The sequence below is a fragment of the Elephantulus edwardii genome, unplaced genomic scaffold (assembly GCF_000299155.1).
Source record: "Elephantulus edwardii isolate Elephantulus edwardi_28Jun2011 unplaced genomic scaffold, EleEdw1.0 scaffold00049, whole genome shotgun sequence".
In the NCBI taxonomy this organism is placed as follows: domain Eukaryota; kingdom Metazoa; phylum Chordata; class Mammalia; order Macroscelidea; family Macroscelididae; genus Elephantulus; species Elephantulus edwardii.
The window spans coordinates 2,456,530-2,463,719 of NW_006399799.1; positions in this window are offsets into that span (position 1 = coordinate 2,456,530).

Sequence of the window (7,190 nt, forward strand, 5' to 3'; positions counted from 1 at the left end):
AATGGCCCAGAAAATATCCAAAGAATATAGAAAAAGTACACAGAGCCACTTTACCAAAGGCACACAGACACACACACACACACACACACACACACACACACACACACACACAAATTTAATGAAACCACATATGATCAAGAGCCTTTGGTGATGAAGGAGGAAGTTCAAGCTGCTCTGAAGAAATTGGCAAAAATGAGGCCCCAGGAATTGATGGCATGCCAACTGATATACTTCAACAAACAGATGCCTCCCTGGATGTGTTCACCAAGTTGTGCCAAGAAATCTGGAGGACAGCCACCTCATCAACTGACTGAAATAAATGTGTACCAATGAAGGAGTTTTTCTTATGCTTTTCAAGGAGAGGAGCGAGCAGGGGGTGGGGGTGGGGTGGACGGGGAGAAAAGTGCAACATTGAATGAATGGAATTCCAAAATCTCTGTAGATGTTTATTGAAATAAAAAAAATAAAACAAAAAATTTAAAAAAGAAATCTGTATTATTCTCATTCCAAAAAGAGGTGACCCACCAGAACATGGGAATTATCAAGCAGCATCACTAATGTGATATGTAAGGAAGATCCTGCAGAAGATTATCCAAAAACGACTGGAACAGTACATCGACAGACAACTTCCCTATATGCAAGCTGGGCTTAGAAGAGGCTGTGACACCTGGAACATTATAGCCAATGTTGGATGGATCTTAGCTGAAACCAGAGAGCACCAGAGGAATGTCTATCTGACATTTTATTGACAATGCAAAGGAATTTGACTGTGGATCACAACAAATTTGACTAACCTTGAGAAGGATGGAAATCTCAGAACACTTAATTGTGCTCATATGAAACCTATACTTGGAGCAGGAAGTCAGAAAAAAGCCAGGAAATACTGAAGGTTCAGGATTAGGAAAGATGTGCATCAGGGATGTGTCCTATCTCCATACCTTTTTTAATCTATATGCAGAACAGATTATTTGGGAGGCTGGACTTTGTGAGGAGGAATGTGGTATCAGGATTAGAGGAGATACATAAACAACCTGCAGTATGTAGGTGACACAACCTTGCTTGCCTAAACTGAAGAGAACCTGAGGTGTTTGCTGCAGAAAGTCAAAGACCACACAGTCTTCCATATGGATTGAAGCTCAACATCAAAAAAGCAAAGATTCTCACCACTAGGTCAATTGGCAGAATCTTGATGGAGAAAAGAATGAAATTATTTACCATTTCAACTTGCTTGGTTGTTCCATAATAGTCTTGGCACCAGCAGTCAGGAAATCAAAAGACTAATTTCATTGTGAAAATCTGCTGTCAAGGATGTCTCCAGAGTATTGAAGAGCAACAAAATCAGTCTTGAGAATCGTGTGTGCCTGATCCAGGCCATGGTATTCACAAATACTTGCTATGCATCAGAGGGCTGTATAATGACTAAAGACGATAGAAGAAGAATCTATGCCTTTGATTTATGGTGCTGGAGAAGAGTGTTGAACATTCTGTTGACTGCCAAGAGAGTAAACAGATCTTTCCTGGAGAGGGAGAATTCAAGCTGCTCCTTGGAGTTAAGGATTATGAATCTCTATATCACACACTTTGGACACATGGCCCGGAGGGACCAGTCCTTCGAGAAGGTCATCTTGCATGGAACAACAACAACAGCATAAAATTAGCTAAGCTATTTTAGCCTAGGGAAGGTACTCTAAAGAAAATACACAGGATAGTAACATAATAACTTGGGCCTGGATTTTATATGTGACGACCTCTCTAAAATGGTTGTATTTCAGCAAGACCTAGGGGATAAGAAAAAGTAAACCATGCATGACCATGTGGGAAGAATATCCTGGGCCCTGAAGATAGCAATTGCAAAGGCTGGCTGCACTCAAAGAACAGAAGAATGCCAACATGCAAGAAACATTGTGAGTAAGATGAAGAGCAAGGTGAAGGCATTGTGTTAGAGAGTTGTTCTGAATCTTGAATACCATCTGAGCACTTGGCAGTTACTCTAAGTGCAATGGGGAGACAAAGAAATAGTATAAGCAGAAGAAGCTAAAGGATATAGGAGTCCTGGTGTGGTGCAAATAATTAAGCATTCAACTGTTAAGTGAAAAGTGTATGGTTGGTAGTTCAAGTCTAACCAGAAGTACCTTGGAAGAAAGATCTGGCAGTCAGATGAAAAACCAAACAAAGCAGCCATTGAAAACGATACTAAGTGGTTTTGTTCTGAAATATATGAGGTTGCCAGAAGTTGGAATCATAGCGACCCTATGAACAAAAGATCTGTTCTATCAACTTGATAACAGCTAGTTAATTAGAGGAAAAGATATAGCAAACCCCTCCACTTTCTGTTTTTAAAAATATCATTCCCTTTAATTGAGAATTAATTGCAGTAGATAGAAGGAGAAACGAAACAACAGTTAGGTTGTTATCTCCTAAGCCATTAGGAGATATGATAATCAGGCTTGAGCTAAAGAGGTAGCCATGGGGTGAAGGTAAGAAATTTTGATGAGTTTTTCTAAGGTATGGCAGTGGAAATGGTGAGAAGAGAAAAGCTTTAAGATAAATTTTGGAGGTGGAGCGGATTGTAGTAGGTGATGGGCTGAATGTGAGAAGAAAGGGAGAGGGAGGAGCCAGAAATGATTTTTTAGATTTAAGCCTGAGCAACTGAGTAATTGGAGATGAGAGCTTCATGATATGGTAAAACTGGAGAAATTAAAATCCAGAGATGTCTATTGGATACCTCAGTTGAGGAGTTGGCAACAGAAGCTCAGGGGAGACACTTTGAAATCGGACATCTTGGAAGGGAGTTGTTAGAAGTCAGGTTTTCTTTGAGCAAGGGAATTTGTTTAGGGATGGGTGGAGTCGAGAAATAGGATTCTTATTATCACAGATGGTGTTTTCTTTGCTTGAAATAGTCACATCTTCCCACACCTTAGGAAGCTGCCTTTTCCCAGAAGGCAGAGGAGTTAGGAAGAGAAGCAGGGCTCTGGAGCCCAACCTCTGTAATTTCTACAGCCTCATCTTATTACACTGTTCCTGAACCCAGAAGCTGCAAAAGACAATGACACAGAGTGGGGGGAAAAGGACATAAACTTGAGACTAAAACCACTGCTCCAATACACTAGTTCGCCACCGTGTTTATTCACTGCTTGCGTGTGAGCTACTAACACATTTCTCTGGAGATGAATATAGACATGTCATTGTCAGATTGAGGAACTCGACAGTGGTCCAAGCCAGGAAATGGAAAACTGCTTGAGTCAAATCCAGTTGGGTCTAACTATTTGATGACTGACTTTATTGGAACACAGCCATATTTGTTCATTTTTATTATTATCTGTTATTACTTTCAAGTAATAGAGACTATTTGTCCCTCAAAGCTGAGGCATTTTGCTATGTGATCTTTTATTGAGAAGTTTGCCAATTCTTGAACCAACCAATTGGATTTAGAAATGGTCCATGGTCACTTCCCTCTATTGGTACTTTGACAGCCATATCCTAGATGAGATCTTTGGATAAATCCCTTGTCCTTGAAGCAGGTGCTAGCTGCAGGAACAATCATATGAAACATCCCCACGCAAGATGCCCTAGGAACACTGCTATAGCCAAGACTGGGAGGTAGCCTGGAAATGACAGGATCCTCCAGGATCCAATATGGCTTCACTACCAGTTATTTTGTTGTTGCTATTATGTGCTGTCGACTCACTACAACTTATAGTGACCCTATAAACAATGCACCTGAATTGCTTATTTTGTATCATCCTCATCATTTGTGATATGCTTGAGCCCATTGTATCAATTTACCTTGTTAAAGATCTTCACTTTGACTGACCCTCCACCTTTGCAAGCATGATGTCTTTTTCCAAGGAATTCCCCTCCTGATAATATTCCCAAAGTATGTGAGATGAAATTTCACCATCTCTGCCTCTAAGAAATAGCGTCGTTACACTTTTCCCCCAAGTATTTTTTTTTAATCTTTTGTCAGTCTATGGAATATTCAGTTATCTTATCCAACACCACATCTCAAAGGCATTGATTTTTCTTCTGTGATCCCTATTCATTGCCCAAATTTTAGATACATAGTAATGGAAAAGACTATGACTTGAATAAAGTGACTTAGACTTAGCACTTTTGGAGAGGTCCTTGACAGCAAATTTTCCCCATGCAACACATCTTTTGACGTTTTGACTGCTGGTAACCAAAGGTGTTGCTTGTTGATCCAAGTAAGATGGAATTGTTGATAACATCAATCTTTTCTCTGCTTATCATGTTGCTCCTTATTGGCTCAGTGGCTAGGATTTTTGCCTGCTTGATGTTGAGATGTAATCCATTATGTAGTCTTTGATTTTCTGTGGTTAGCTCTTCAGGTCATCCTCTCAGCAAGCAAGACTGTCATCTGTGTAACATAGATTGTCTTCCTCCAGTTGTGATGGCACATTCTTCTTTGTAATGTTCAGCTTTTTGAATTATTTGCTGAGCATACAGACTGAATAGGGATGGAGAAAGGATTCAACCCTGACACATGCCTCTCTTAATTTTAAACCACCCAGCATTTCCTTGTTCTGTTCAGATACCAATTGCTTGGTCTCAGTATAGGTTTCACATGAATACAATTAAGTGTTCTGGGATTCCCATTTTTCTCAATGTTAAACATATCTTGTTAGGATTCACACAGTCAATGAACCACACATAAATAAATATACTTTTGGTACTCTCTGTTTTCAGCTAAGATCAAATCTGACATCAGTAATGATGTCCCTGGTGTCATGGCTTATCCTAAATTCAGCTTAGATTTCTGGCATTTTTTAGAGTTTTCTAGTCATTTTTTTTTATAATCTTCAGGAAAATTTTACTTGCATATGATATCAATAATATCTTTTGGATAACCTCTATTTACTTGGTTCTGTGAGATAAAGGACATTGTCCTTTTGTTTAATTTTTAAAATAAATTGTATTGATTTGCATACAAAATTCATGCATGTTGTGTTTCCTTCACATATATTGTGTTTTCAAACAGTCCTTCATTTACATTGTGTTTCATCTGGCATGTTTTATACATCGTATTTTATAAAATTAATCACCATTGACTTATTCCCTTTTTTATTCCATCTTTTCAAGTCCCCACTGGATCCTAACTCCTTCACCCCCTCCCTCTGCCCACCAAACTCTGCAACCCCATGATTTCTCTCTCCCCACACCAACCCCTAGCTCCCTCCTCTTTGAGCTTTTCTCTTAGCCCAATTAGTAGGCTACTGGCAATGCAGTCCATTGCCTGGAATGCCCTCCTGTGATCCCAGAAGGGAGGTCATATGTAGAAGGAACCCATCAAGAGGAAAGACAATCCAAAAGCAAATCACAGTCTTTATGTTATGCAATAATCACCACTATCCCTTTCCTTAACAAATAATGACATGGGCAAAGGTGCCCTGGATGGTGGAAACTTGGCAAATTTGACTACTAACCTCAATGTTCAAAACTACTAGTGGTACTATGGAATAAAATAAATGGGATGTATTTAGGTTAAAATGATTGTTGTTGGAGCTGATTTTAACTCATGGCATTTCCATGTGGCAGAATAAGACTGCATCAAAGGACTTTCTACAATGCAATCCTTTCAAAAACAGATAACTAGGTCTTTCTCCAATGGGGTTACTCAATGGACTATGAACCATCAATCTTTTTATATGACCAAGAGCATCTTGTACAATAGGCTTTTTCTGTTAAGGTTACTGCCAAGAAGTTGAAAATTTTACAATGCAGTTCTGCTTTGTAATGCGTGGCGTCTCCATGAGTCAGGATGGACTTGATAACAGAAGAGAATGAAATTCTCAACAATTTAAATTTGCTTGGGTATACAATCAACACTCTTGAAACCAGCAGCCAGGAAAGCAAAAGACGAAGTCGGTTGTCAGGGACTTCTCAAGAGTGTTAAGGAGCAATGATGTCAGTCTAGAGACTAAGGTGAACCTGATCCAGGCCATGATCTTCACTATTACTTGCCATGCATCAGAAAGCTGGATAATGAATAAGGATGACAGAAGAAAAATTAATTAATGCCTTTGAGTTGTGGTTCTGGAGAAGAGTATTGTACATACAGTGGACTGACAAGAGAATAAACAGCTCTGTTTTAGAGAGGGTGAAACCAAGCTGCTCTCTGGAGGCAAAGATTTTGAAATTCCACTTCACACACTTTGGGCATGTTGCCATGAGGAAACAGTCCTTGGAGAAGTTCACCATGCTTGGAAGGTTGGAGGGATAATGCAAGAGAGGAAGACCCTGGATGAGATAGATTGACACAGATATTGGAGTAATAGGGACAGGTGTGTCAGAGACAGTGAGATTGGCTCAGGATAGATCAAAGCTATTATACATAAGGTTTCCATAAGCTTTAGGTGACTCAAGGACACATAACAACAATAACATTGTTTCCTTCATATTCGTTGAGACAACCCTCTGTACTTCCTGTGTTTAAAAAGTGGGGTCAGCTGGGCCTGGCCAGACAACACCTGCTTGATAGCCCTAAATAGCTGTAAACAGACAAATGTTCAACTCTTCAGGGACTGTGTTACCCAATTTGATGCAGAAGTGACTTACATGGGAACGTCTGGCATATTATTTGCTTAAGAGACTGACTCTTCTCCTTCTGTGCTTACTTAACTCAATTTGGTATCATTGTTAACAGCATTTCCATGTAAATCTGATTCTCCATGAAGTTCATGGCTATTCACAGAGATCTGTCTTTAGCACTCCCAAAAATCTTCAGGTGAAGCATGAAAAATACATTCATTTGCCTCTTTCAAACTTGCCAGATGTCTGATATTGTGGAAAAGACACAGGCTGCTGATGGGTGGCATTTTTTCTTTTGTACCTTTCAACCATGGTTTTAACATTGTGCAAATGTAGGCATTTAGAAAAGAAGATTGATTTGTTTTATTAACGAAGAAGTGATGAAATAACACTGGAGACACTTTTGACAAGCCATACATGATCTATAGTTCTAATACAGCAGCTATTTCCACTTTTGCATATCTCAATCCTGGCTTTGTTCCTAATAAACACATATAAATATAATTGCAAATACAACATTCCTACTAATTGGTAATTTGCTTCTTTCACTTTTCAGCAGATACTTATCTTTCTGTTCCCACATGTTTTTATAGTTATTGATCTTTGTGACTTCTTAGTTGTCTTTTTTTTTTTTTTTTTTG